General features: G+C 42.6%; 1 protein-coding gene and 1 pseudogene across 3 annotated transcripts in view; both read right to left on the bottom strand.

The window, feature by feature from the left end:
- The window catches only part of Shld1 (shieldin complex subunit 1), a 95,740-nt gene extending 82,694 nt beyond the window's left edge, over nucleotides 1–13,046 (bottom strand). For 2 of the 3 annotated variants that reach the window (XR_013108826.1, XM_076929801.1), the window contains exon 1: nucleotides 93–134. The gene's annotated coding sequence lies outside the window, so the exon portion shown is untranslated. Of the gene's footprint in view, nucleotides 1–92; nucleotides 135–12,977 lie in introns of those variants that run through there. The other variant, XM_076929802.1, reaches the window with a different exon arrangement.
- LOC143441437 (high mobility group protein B2 pseudogene) lies at nucleotides 8,803–12,967 on the bottom strand (annotated as a pseudogene).
- Nucleotides 13,047–13,674: the final 628 nt, after the last annotated feature.

The raw sequence follows: 13,674 nt of genomic DNA, 5'->3' as shown, positions 1-13,674 counted from the left end.
CCTCCCTTCTCTCCTTCCTGGCTCCCTTCCTACCGGCCTCCAGGACGGAGGAGAAAACCCGCAGAGGTTCCTCAGAGCCCCTTGTCACTCACCGCTTGACCACAAGAGCCCGGAACCGGAAGCGTCGGCTCCATCTTTGTTATGGGAAAAGCGAAGTTTAAAAGGAAGTTGTTGAACTGGTCTCCGCTGAGGCCAGAAAAGGGCAAAGTAAGTCAGCTGCGGCCATCTTAACTGAGGGCATTCGCCTGATTTCCCCTACCGCGCACAGGTCATCTAGGATATCCAGTTGTAAGTGCCCTTGTCGGACACCAAAGAAACTGGGAAACTGTTAACATGCAAAGTCTCTTTAAAAGAACATAAAACGAAAACTGGCCTTGGAAGTACATTTTGAAACCGAGGTCTGAAAGCAGGACGGTAGCAAAATTCTAACAGCATTAAAAAATATTTTAATATTGTTGTATTCGGGCTAAAATTTCAGGACCACACAAAAGGACAAAAGGAGGGCTGACTGTTGAAAGACAAGATTCGAGGGGCTGGGGATATGTCGTAGCATGTGAACCGGTGTCTGGATAGGTGAGGTCCCAAATTCCTCCCCTCTCAAGAAAGGACACAATCAGAACAAATTCAGCCTGGAGCTAGAAGAGAGTTCTAGAGCAGCATGGGTCTGCTTATGGGGAGACGTGACTGAAAGAAATGGAAACAGAATGAAAAGCCCAAGTTCTAGGGTCTTCGTAGGCTTAAACGGAGGAGATTGTCTAGACCAGAACTATAGAGAAAGCAAGCTTGTTTCCAGGTTCATTTAAGAGGCACTTAGCACAAACGATTCCATTCCAGTTTGGTGCTGTCCCCTGGGCCTGCTACTGTAAAAAGCTAGTCTAAAACAATTCTGTTTAATTAGACTGAGGACGGTTTTCTCTCCACCATATTCTTGAAGGGGTCGTGTATACTCATGGGCCTTTCTAGAACCTACCTTTGGATGAGACCCCACACAGTAGGAGTCCTGCAAATTAGAGGAATGTTTTAAAAATTGTACTTGAGAGGCTGGAGAGATGGTTTAGCAGTTAAGAACATGGGCTGCTCTTCCAGAGGACCTGGGTTCAGTTCCCAGCATTTGCATGACAGCTAACAGCCTTTTCTAAACCCACTTCCAGAGAATCCAATGTCCTTTTCTAGCCTCCAAAGGCACCAGGCATACACACAGTGCAAAACACCCATACACATAAAGTTTAAAAAGTAATTTTAAAAATATTTAAACATAGTGCTTGAGACAGTTGTGGTGATAGATGTTTTAAAATCTATTACAGGCTGTTCCCTGTGAATTCAAGATCATTCTAGTCTAATTATCTATTCCAGGCCAGCCAGATGTAGATAGTAAGACACTATCTCAAAAAAAAAAAAAACAAACAAACAAAAAAAAAAAACAAAACAAAACAAAAAAAAAAAAAACCTTGAGGTTTGGCCATTCAAAGACTACATACTGTGAATATGTGTGCACACGTGTCTTAGGGTTTGCATTGCTGTGAAGAGACACTGTGACCAAGGCAACTCTTATATGAGACAACATTTAATTGGGGCTGGCTTACAGTATCAGAAGTTCAGTCATGGCAGGTGCTGGAGAAAAAGCTGAAAGTTCTTCTACATCTTGATCCAAAGGCTGTCGGGAAAAACTAGCTTCCAGGCAGCTAGGAGGGGGGTCTAAAAGCCCACCCCAACAGTGACACACTTCCTCCATCAAGGCTACACCTAATAGTGCCACTCCCTGGCAGAGCATATTCAAACCACCACAGCATATAAAAATCTCATCGCTCCCCAGCGCTCCACCTACACACTGACTATATGTTTCTTTTAAATTCCCCATGCTTGTTCTTTCTCACCCTGAATTTTTCTTCCTCACAGCTTCATTCCTTAGGAACATTCTTTTCTACTTTCTGGGTAATATTCAGATCTCAGCTTCAGAGAGTTCTCCCTCCAGGCACCTCCCCTGACTTGTCAAATAGGAGTTGACTATTCCTCCCAGGAGACCTCACTTTCTATTTATCTTTTTAAGTCCTTTTGCTCTTCCTTCTTTTCCCACAGAACAGTAGCAGTCTGAAAGGCAAAGACCAGGTCTATGTTTTGCATACTTCCATCCAGATCCCAGTTCAGTGACCCAGGTTGATGTGCTCTTGTGGTCAGGAATGGGTGAGTCCCTCCCCTGGTATCCCTCATTCCCCTCCCACACCTGACTTAACAATTACACCCAAACATGGGTTTAGTACATGTTATCAGTGAAGCAAAACTTGGAGCCCTTGCCTTCTGCTGTTATCTCATTTGTTTGGTAAGCAATGTATGTGCCTACAGCTCACATGTTTTGGTGTCATTTTTTCCATGATGAAGGTTGTTTTTCCTATGGAGCTTCCTGGAGCAAAGTTCTGAGATCTCATTAACTTTGTTTAGCCTGTAGCCTACTCCTGACCATCCTCTTTCATCACTTTCTGAGCACAAGAAATTAAAACTGACTGTAGCAGCCATGGAAGCAGAATCTTAAGTTGGGTACAGTGCATGTCCCACCACTCAAAAGGCTAAAGTGGGAGAACAACTTGAGTCTGGTCTGGAGCATCTCATCTCCAAACAGAAAAGGGAAAACAACAAGTCTTAATCAGCAAAACACAATTTATTAATTTATTAAGTGTGGTGGTGTGTGCCTGTAATCCCACATCTAGAAGGCTGAAGCAGAAGGATTGTGAATTCCAGGACAGCCTGGGCCACATCGTGAGAGTTTAATATTTGTGAGACACCATGTGGGTGCTGGGAATCAAGAGCAGCCAGTGCTCTCAACCACTGAACCACCTCTCAGGCCCTGATTCTTTATTCTTTTATCACTGATTATGTAAAGGCTACATAAGCTGATTTACATCACAATTTTATATTTGTATGTTTTTACAATTTTATTTTTAACTATTTTTAATTAGTATGTGTTTATGTGTATGTGAGTATGGGTTTGTACACTTGAGTGTATGCCTGAGACATACTTGAGTGTATGCCAGAAAACAGTATCAGGTGGTCTGGAACTGGAGTGACAAGCAGTTGTGAGCTGCCTGATGTGGGTGCTGGGGAGTGGACTCAGGTTCTCCAACAGAGCAATACATGGTCTTGACCACTGAATCATCTCTCCAACTTTTGTGTTTGTATTTTATGAGCAAACTTCTGCTGTCAGGTAAGCCATCTACTTCAACCAAATGTCTTTCAGCAAGAAGAAAAGAATCATTTAGTTGAGAGACCAAAATAGCTATTTTCCAAACAGGTTGAGCTCCTTTGAAATTATTTTATCTCTGTGTTATGTTGAACTTTGACCTACTAACTACTGTCATTTGGGAAATTAATCTTATGAAAGAGGAGTGAAAACATCACAAAAGTTCAAGGGTTAAGTAATAATGAATCTGAAAACATACTATTGCTGTTTCAATGATACTTGAAGGATACAATTAGATAATAAGTTAGTACTTAAACTTTTATCAAAGAGACTATGAAGTTTCCAACTAGATGCATAGATCTACAAGTGTAGTTCAAGGGTTATTTCCCAGTGACTTCTCAGTACCCAGTGTCTAAGTCACGCAGTCAGCAGCCACTTCAATACTTACAAATAACAGAAGGTTGGACGATAAAAATGAAAAACGTTACTAACACAATGCTACCCAAGCAGCAAGTACTCTGAAAACATTCCACAATGTCAGAAGCTACAGCTTGTTCTCTGGCACCCAGGGTTGTGAGAACGTAGTAAATAGCAAGCCTGTTGCAGGTTCTGATGGTCAATATCTGATTATCAGCTTAACAGGGTGTGGAATCATCAAGGAGACAAACCTTGGGATGTGTCTGGGTGGGAGTTTCTGTACTGACTAGTTGTGGTGCGAAGACCCACCTTAACTGTGTGGTGTTGTGGGGAGAGATGGCTCAGGGGTTAAGAGCACTAGCTGGTCTTCCGGAGGTCCTGAGTTCAATTCCCAGCAACCACATGGTGGCTCACAACCATCTATAATCTGATGCTCTCTTCTGACATGCAAATGTACATGCAGATAGAGCACTCATATATAAAAAAAAAAAAAAAAAAAAAAAAAAAAAAAAAAAAAAAAAAAAAAAAAAAAAAAAAAAAAAAAACCTGTGTGGTGTTCCATGGGCTGGAGTCATAGGCGAGAAATTCAGCTAGCATCCGTTACTCTCTGCTTCCTTAATTTGGATCTTGTCAAATATTTTGTCACAGAAACAAAAAGTAATTAATACAATGATGCTGGAGACAGACATATCTAATCCATGGCCCAGGGCCACCTTCAGCTGTCACCATTGAAGAGAGAAGCAAAAAGTGCCTTGGACATGGAGTTGAGACATCCAGTCTGGCTCTCTTGCTGATAATTGTATGAACCTCTCTGAGCCTTGAGTTTACCATCTGAAAGAAAAGTACGATTAACTTCTGGGACTACATCTTCTACACACACAGCCCTTGCTGGTATTGAGTCCAGACCCACATAGATTTAGTATTGTGGAAGCACCATTGGTTTCTTTGGCATAAGCCTCTCTAAATTTGCAGGAGTTCATTGCTGACTTGGAATATCTCATTGTGTCTTGTATTTGTTTTAGAGCTGCTACTCAGGCTGCCATTTGATCAAGCTAGAGTTTAAAAACTCTAAGGACTGGGGACACAGTTCAGTGGCAGAGCACTTGGCTCAAATGTCTGAGGCCCTGGTAAGAGCCACAGCACCAAAGCAAGTAAGCGAACCAGAAGTGAACAGGCACTACTGTGAGGCTCTTTCCTCTAGACTGAAACATTTCCTCACGAAGAGAGAATGGAGGCTCAGAAAGTTCATGAACCCCCAAGAAACTTAGAAGACTCTCAATGGATGCCCCAGTGATGGGGTCAGGAGACCCTTCTGTATGTAATGCAGCTGCCTGCAGGTTGTGTAGGAGCCTCCACTGACACAGTATTCATGAGTCATCACCTTTGCTGGGGGAGGGGGCTTTTCAGTGCTGTACTCAAGTCATGCATGCTCCTATAAGGAACACAGCCCTCACAGAAATATTGGTCCTCCAATCTGGCCTTCGATATAATAGTTTCCTTGGTCTGACATTGTCCTCTCTATCTGAAGTTTTTAAAAAAAAAAAAAAGTCTTTCCAGGAAATGTTACACAACAGATATTGACAAGGATATGGAAAAACTGGAAGCTTTACATAACACAGCATTGGTGGGAATATAAATTAGTCCAACCAATATAGAAAACCATGCTGAGGATTCAGAACAAGCATATGATCCAGTAGTTGCACCACAGATATTTGTGCAAAGGAAATGAAGTCAATATCTATCTCAAAAAAGAAATCTCTACTCCTGTGTTTATCCTAGCACAAGCCAAGAGATGGGAACGACCTAAGTGTCCATCAGTGATTGAATGGGGTCTTAAAGGTACACATATACAATGCAATAGTACTCAGACATTAAAAAAATGAAATTCTATCATTTGCAGCCACATAGATATAGCTGGAAAATCTTACATTAAGACAAACAAGTCAAGTATACAATGACAAACACCATATGATCTCATATGTGCAACCCAAGTAGTTATCACAGAGGAGACAGTACGGTGGTTAGCAGGGGCTGCAAGCGGTAGTGGTGATAGGAGTCAAAGTGAAAACATTTCAGTTAGATAGGAAGGTGGGCAAGGAAGGAATTTACCATTCAGCACACTGACTGCAGTTAATAAAGTGATGTATCCTCAGAGATGCTGAGGTAGGAATAAAATGTCCTCACCACAAATGGTATCTATGTGAGGGAATACATATATAACTTAGCCAGAATGAGTCACCCCACTGTGTGTATATACTTAAAAACATTGTGGTATACGTGTCATTTTGTCAATTGAAAGTACATGTAGGGGCTGGAGGATGTCTCAGTGGTTAAGAGCACTTCTAGAGGTCCCAAGTTCAATTCCCAGCAACCACATGGTGGCTCACAACTGTCTGCAATGGGATATGATGCCCTCTTCTGGTGTGTCTGAAGACAGCTACAGTGTACTCACATACATTAAATAAATAATTCTTTAAAAAAGAAAAGAAAGTACATATAGTATGAAAACACTTCTCAGTTGAACTATAATGTGTTCTTTAGAGACAGAGTCGCTCTGTAGGCAGAGTAGTTACAGGTTGGAACTTACTGTGTATCCTAGGCTGACCTCAAACTCACAGCAGACCTTTGGTCTCAGGTTCCGAAGTGCTGTGCTCTCAGGTATGTCACCACCTCTGATTCTTTTCTTTCTGATAAACACTTGCCTCCTAAACAAAAACTTTTCTTTTCCTTCTGGTGGTGCTGGGGCCCTTGAATGTAACAAGTAGACTCTCTATTACTAAGCCCCATCTTCAGCCCTTAAAAGTGTTGGGGTGTGGCAGAATGTATACATTCATGCATACATGCACACATACATGATTTTTATATTGAGAAGGGGTCAGCACTTGTGTAGGATTACTTGTCCTGGAATTCACTGTGTAGGACAAGCTGCCTTGTAGCTCGTAGAGATGCATCTGCTTCTATGTCCTGAGAATTGGGATTAAAGTGTTGTACCACCAAGCCTGGATCACATGTACAAGTTTAATGTTGGTTCTAAATCTAAGAGAAAATATGTGATGCTGGGCATAGTGAGTGGCATAAAGCTTTAATCCCAGCCAGGGATGTTTGTCTTTCTGAATCTTTTTTGTTTGTTTGTTTGTTTGTTTGTTTTTCAAGACAGGGTTTCTCTGTGTAGCCCTGGCTGTCCTGATACTCACTCTGTAGACCAGGCTGACCTCGAACTCAGAAACCCACCTGCCTCTGCCTCCCAAGTGCTGGGATTAAAGGCGTGTGCCACCACCGCCCGGCTGTCTTTCTGAATCTTATTACTTGGTTTGATATGTCTTCCAGTTGTGTCTATTTTCTGTAGTATCAGGGATTTCATCTTTCTCCCCCTTCCCCCCACAAAGGTCTATATATATATAGCCCTGGCTGTCTTGGACCTCACTGAGTTGACTAGAGTAGGCTGCCCTCAAACTCAGAGAGATCTGCCTCCTCTGTAACCTGGGCGCTGAGATTAGAACTATGCACCACCACACTCGGCTCATTTTTTACATCTATGTATAGTTTCATTTTGTGCACATGCAGCATGTGCCTTATCTGGTCTTCTGCTGGTGGTTTTCTAGACTGCCTCTTTAAAGCAGGGTCTTTCAGGATAGCTCAGCCTGATCAGGAAGTTACTGCGTAGCCTAGGCTTCTTCGAAACTTTGGATTCTGTTACCTCATCCTCCAGAGTACTGGGATTAAAGGCTCTTGGCTCCTGTAACAAATGGCTTTGAGTAATGTACTCATGATAGACCTCCCTCACTATATAGACTAAGCTAGTACACATGGAACCCGAAAGACCTTGCCAAGAATGACTGGCTTCCGCTGCTTTTATCAGTAACGTTTGAACCCTAACTGATTTTGTTGTCATTACCTTTAACAATGATCTCAGAGACAAGAAAAGACAGCATTCCATGATGGTCAATGCCCAGACACATCTACTCCAAAATGACTGGCAACAAATGATTAACTCCCCTCCCCACTCTTCTTGTACCTCCCTCCTCCTCCTTCTTCTTTCCCCTCTCCTCCTTCCCTCCAGCCTTTTACTCTCCTCCTTTGCCATCCCCTCTCTCCCCTCCTCTAGCTTCCCTGCTGGTGCTGTGAGGCTATCTGTGCAGGGTGCACAATGGCCACGCTGTGCCCTTGTCCTTAGCATGTCTGAGAACCCTAAGGAGGACTGTGCAATGAGTTACAAAATGTATTATGTGCCCAGAGTTCTCTTGAGTTGTGCCTTGTTTTTTTTTGTTTTGTTTTTTGTTTGTTTGTTTGTTTGTTTGTTTTGTTTTGTTTTCTAATCCTGGTATAAAATCACTGTATAAAATCCAGCGGGTAGGGAGGAGGATGGAAATTTGATGACGTAGGCCTTGAACTTGCAATCCTCCTCCTTCAGCCTCCTAAACAGCTGGGATTCCAGGCCAATGCCACTAAGCTCCGTTCCCAATTGTTTTAACTAAAACTTCCTTGTAATTTATTTTTGAGTTAGACATGGTGGTTTGTGCCTATAATTTTAGTACTTAGGAGGTGGGGCCAGGACAAAGAGTTCCCTGCAATCTCCAGCTATATAACGAGTGGGCTTGAGGCCAGCCTGGGCTACATAAGACCCTGACTAAAAAAAATTAAATATGAAAGCTTGGGATAGTAACTGGGTCATTTTTCTGTGCCTGAGACAAGACAGACTGTTGGCTTAAAGGAAGAAAGGTTCATTTTGGCTGTTGATTTCAGAGGCTCCAGTTTTTTTTTTAAACAAATTATTTATTCAGCACACTGTCGCTGTCTTCAGACACACCAGAAGAGGGCATCAGATCCCACTACAGATGGTTGTGAGCCACCATGTGGTTGCTGGGAACTGAACTCAGGACCTCTGGAGTAGCAGTCAGTGTTCTTAACCGCTGAGCCATCTCTCCAGCCCTAAGGCTCCAGTTCTTAACTACTTGATTCTGTGGCTTCTGGGCCACCACCTGTTCATGACATAGCTGAAGAGGTCTGTTCACGTAGTGGGAGAGAAGTGGCAGGACTAGCTTCCCCTCAAATGCAAATCTACAATGACTGAACTTTCTTCTTCTAGGCTCCACCTTCTGAAGGCTCCACCATCTCCTAACAGTGAACAAGTCTTTTTTTTTTTTTTTTTTTTTTTTTTTTTTTTTTTTTTTTTTTTTTAAAGATTTATTTTATTTATATGAGTACACTATAGCTGTCTTCAAACACACCAGAAGAAGGCATCAGATCCCATTACAGATGGTTGTGAGCCACCATGTGGTTGCTGGGAATTGAACTCAGGACCTTTGTAAGAACAATCAGGGAGTCAGTGAGTGCTCTTAACCACTGAGCCATCTCTCCAGCCCGAACAAGTCTTTATCAAACAGGTCTTCAGCGACCTTCAAGAGCTAAACCATAAATGTGATGTACTAGAGCACCGTGCCTGCAACCCCAACACTCCTGAGAAGGAGGCAGGAAGAGCTGGACTTCAAGACCAGCTTGGGCTACACAGCAAGACTTTGACCCAGGAATAAAATAAGCAGTCAAGCAAAACAAAAGATCTCAGCTATAGCACTTGATTCTTCGGAGGATAATAACAGTCCTTGAAGTTTATATATTTTATCTGTTTAAGTTGAGCCTCCTGTTATCAGGATGGCCTTCAGTTTTCTCTGTGGCCAAGATCAACCCTGAGTTTCTGATACTCGTACTTCCACTCCCCAAGTACTGGGATTATAGGCTTGGATCACTGTGCCTAGGCAACTTTTTGTGTTTGTTTCTTTGCTTGTTTGTTTTGCAAGTAACATACATTATTGTATTACAAATTTTAAAAAATTACTGGTAATACAAATTCCTATGATGTTTGTTTTGCTACCATGAGAAACTAAAGAAATCGTTAAATATTTAGAAACATTCAACATCAAAAGCTTTAAATCTAACTGCATGCTGTAGCCCCTGAAGAAACCACAAAGTCTTTTTTAAAAGTATTTTTTTCTACAAAAAAATCCCATCAGCTATACAAAAAATTTTGTACAATTTTTATACTGAAGCTAATGTTGAGCTGCGTTTGAATTTCACATTCTTAGTAAAATAGATGCCTGAGCGCATACACTCCATACATTTTAGGACAGCCATTTATTCTTCATCTTCCTGCTTCTCATCCTCCTCCCCATCTTCATCATCACCATTATCATCATCTTCTGGTTCATTCTTCTTCTTTGTGCTTTTTAGCCTACCAGGACCCTTCTTTCCTGCTTCACCTTTGCTTTTGGCATGGTATACAGGTATATCCTTTTCAGACTTCTCCTTTAGTTTAGTTGCTTTCTGCTCATATGGTTGTTTATCTTTGGCAGATTGTTCAGACCACATCTCACCCAATTTCTTTGCAGTATCTCCAATAGACAGGCCTGGGTGTTTACTTTTGATCTTTGGGCAATGTTGAGAGCAAATCAGGAAGAAGGCAGATGGTGGTGGTTTTGGAGCTATAGGAGATTTTTTTCTTTCCTTCCTCACCTTTGGGAGGAACATAGTTCTTCACTTCCTTGCCATAATGGGCTTTGTCGCTCTTGTCCAAATCTTTACATTTCAACTTTTGCATTGCACGCACAGTCTTCCATCTCTCAGAGCATTTCTTCAAGAACTCAGCGAAAGTGACCAAGGAGTTAGTGTTCTCCTTTTTGTGCTCCTCCCGGCAGGTCTGCACAAAGAAGAGGGCATACGAGAACATTTTGCCCTGCAGCTTGTTGGGCTCTCCCTTGCCCATGTAGATGGCAAGGTGTCTACCTGGCCTGAGCTCTTTCCTCAGAGCTCAACAGAGATACTTCTTTCCCCAAGCTCCACTGAGAACTGGTTTATCACTAACTCAATCCCCAGCCTCTTGTTTTTGCCATACCCAGGCAACTTAATAAAGACTTCTCACAAAATAAAATGCTGGAGAGATGACTCAGAGGGTAAAGGCCTGAGATACCAAACACAATGACCTGAGTTCAATCTCTGGGCCACATGGTGGAGCGTCTCAGTCAGTGTTCCATTGTTGTGAAGAGACACCGTGACCAAGGCAAGTCTTAGAATAAAAGGAAGCATTTAACTGGGGCTTGCTTACAGTTGCAGTGGTTTAGCCCGCTTTCATCTTGGAGGGAGCATGGTGGCAGGTGGGCAGACGTGACCCTGGAGAAGTAGCTGGGAATTCAACATTCAGATCCACAGGTCGAAGGAACAGATAGCCTCTGGATTTGGAATGGGTTTTCTGGAACCTCAAAGCCTACCCCAAATGACACACTTCCTCCAACAAGGCCACACCTCCTAATCTTTTTCAAACAGTGCCACTCCCTGATGCTAAGCTTTCAAATCTATGGTATGGCAGCACATCTTATTTAAACCAACACACTGAGGGAGAAAATCAACCTCCTCAAGTAGTTCTCTGACTTCTATATGCACACTGTAGTGTATGCGTGTTTATATACACAAAGAAGGCCTGGGCATATGGCTGAATGGTGATACGCTTACTTAGTTTTCATGAGCCCCTCCTCCCCCAACATTGCTAAGCTAGGGCATATTAATTTAATGAATTAGTGTGTGTGTGTTCCTAAAGTAGATAGAGTAGGCAGTCCTCACCTGGATGTCTATGACACAAATCCTTTATGCATTTCATTGTTTTATTTTTCCTTCCTGCCTGTATGCATTTTAGAAGCACAATTTGTGTGTGCTATACTAACCCCAGTGTCAGAGTGTCTCATGCTGCAGTGGTTTGCTGAAAGGGCGACAAAGAGAAAAAAAAAATCACTAATAAAATCATAAATGAAGAGAAGTATGTAATTAAGACACTCATTCACATCTCCCCTAGTCCATTGATGTAGAAAATAAACAAGCCCTGGGCTTATTACTTAAAATTGGCTCTCTCTGTTGTGGACAACTACACAGACTCAGGAGAGAGCCAGGGTGCTAAGGTCATGTCTGCAGTGCTATTTCAGGTCTATAATCCCTGTGGCTGGTCTTGCACCTGGTCAATAAAAAGAAGATAACACAACCTGCCTTGCCTCAGACCCAAAGTCAGGGAGTAAAGAATGAGCCACGCTTTGCTATGCCTTCAAAGGGTCTGTCCTTACTGCTCCCTTTTCTCTGAGACATACTTACACAGTATCTCCTGATGGTATCCATATAAAGAACTGTCAGCAGTAAGACCTTGCAAATGCCTTAAACTTGAGAAGTTCTCCACAACTTGGGAGCCAAGGTACGTGAAGTTTCACTAAAAGGAGCTAACATCTCAAGAGAGTGAGAAACAGAAGTTGTAGGAGGTTCTCAGTTTGAACTGGGTGTCTGCATTAGGCCCCAGGCCAGGCTAAAAGCTAAATGGAGTTAAGTCGTATTTATTTGTGTTTCAATCACCAAGACACAGCTAACCAAGAAGCCCCTTCCAAGAAACTGAGAGGAGGCAGCTAACAGCCCATCAAAGGGTGACCTGAAAGAGCTTGGCACTGTCTCTAGACAGTTGTTCCACCTACACCTCACAAGGAAAACCATGGCAACCTGTGTTTATCCTTTGTTTCTGTTTCCTTCTGCCTCTTTACGCCTAGAAAACCATCTTCTGCCTGCCTCACAGGAGCACATTCTACTTTATGGAATGAAGCTCATTAATACCTTTAAAGAAAACTGTTGCAAAAAAACAAAACAAAACAAAACAAAAAAAACCACAAAACTGTTGCAAGTTGGTCCCTGGACAAGAAATACTACCCATCAGATGATTTGAATAGCCCCAGGTGGGACATCCTGGATCAGGATACCCTCCTCACCACACACACTGCTACTTTAGAAATGTATTCCCTTGTCAAGTGTGAAGTGCACACCTATAAGCCTAGCATTCAGGAGACTGAGGCAGGGGAATCACAAATCTGCCAGTTCCAGGCTAGATTGGTCTATATAAACAAACCACTGAAAAGGAAAAAGTAAAGAAATATATAGTATTGGACTTGTACAGTCTTCAAAATGAAAAACAAGAAAGCAAGCACACAACAACAGCAACAACAACAGACAAAAACAGTTCTCTGCAGAAACAAAAGGTCAAAAGTAAAGACATATGTCCATGCTTTAACCACTCTGCCTGACCTTTGGAGTCCCATCCGCAATGGCTTCAAATGTCTGGGCCCTACTCCTAGCTATTGCCAAGTAGCACCTAGTTGTTAGGGTCAGAGCCTGGCCCTAGCAGACCTAACAAGTTGGCCTGGCCAGCTATCTTCCACAGTCCTTAAGACAAGCAAATGAAAAGCTGAGAAAGGAGATCGATGTGGCCACTCTAGAAAGAACAAATAAAGAGGTCCAGAGACTCAAGGCAAGTCAAGAAGACACAGTCCACCTTTCCCAGGACAAGCTCCATAACTCTTGTAACAGGGGCCCGGACCTTAGCACAACCGGCTCCACGATGGAAGTACCTTTCAGGCCATAAAACTCAGCGCATAGACAGCACCACCTGCCAAAACAAAAACAAAGACCTAATTCATCTAAGTCCATAGTTCTGGAAAGATCTCTAAATGTACTCCCTTGCTTTTGAGTTTCCTTAGTTCCACTTCTGGGTAACTGTTTTTGTTAACTGAGGCATGTCAACCTAGAATATGGTTTTTGTGCTTGAAAGTTTACCATGAGAAAGGCTCGAGCTTCACTAGGATGCTGGACACCCAGTGTAGTCACTGTCTCAGTTGATAAAGACCTTCTATTGGCTGAAGTCCACGTCTGAGCAGTGATTTCTCTGTGAACGCCCTTCAACACTCTGAATGCTGTTAGACCTCCTGATCCCATGTCCCAAACAAAAGAGCCAGGCTGAGATTCTGTGTTCCAACTGCAAAGAAACTTTTCCCCCATCCCCAAACAGAAGTTTCCCAGAAGACAAAGACTACCAATGAAAACATCTGGGAGACTCCCCCACATCACTTCTCACCAGAACTAGAGGCCCACAGAGCCTCAGCTCTCCGGGAAGGACCTGAGACCTCCTACACCTTAACCCCAGGAACTGGCTTCTTGTTTGCTTGTGATTTTAAAATAGATTTTTACTGTGTAGCCCAGACTACCCTGCAATTCTAATGCTATCTCAACTATCTCCC

This window comes from Arvicanthis niloticus, chromosome 2 (genome assembly GCF_011762505.2).
Source record: "Arvicanthis niloticus isolate mArvNil1 chromosome 2, mArvNil1.pat.X, whole genome shotgun sequence".
Taxonomy (NCBI): domain Eukaryota; kingdom Metazoa; phylum Chordata; class Mammalia; order Rodentia; family Muridae; genus Arvicanthis; species Arvicanthis niloticus.
The sequence above is the reverse complement of the archived record's forward strand: the minus strand, read 5'-3'. Positions and strand labels throughout refer to the sequence as shown.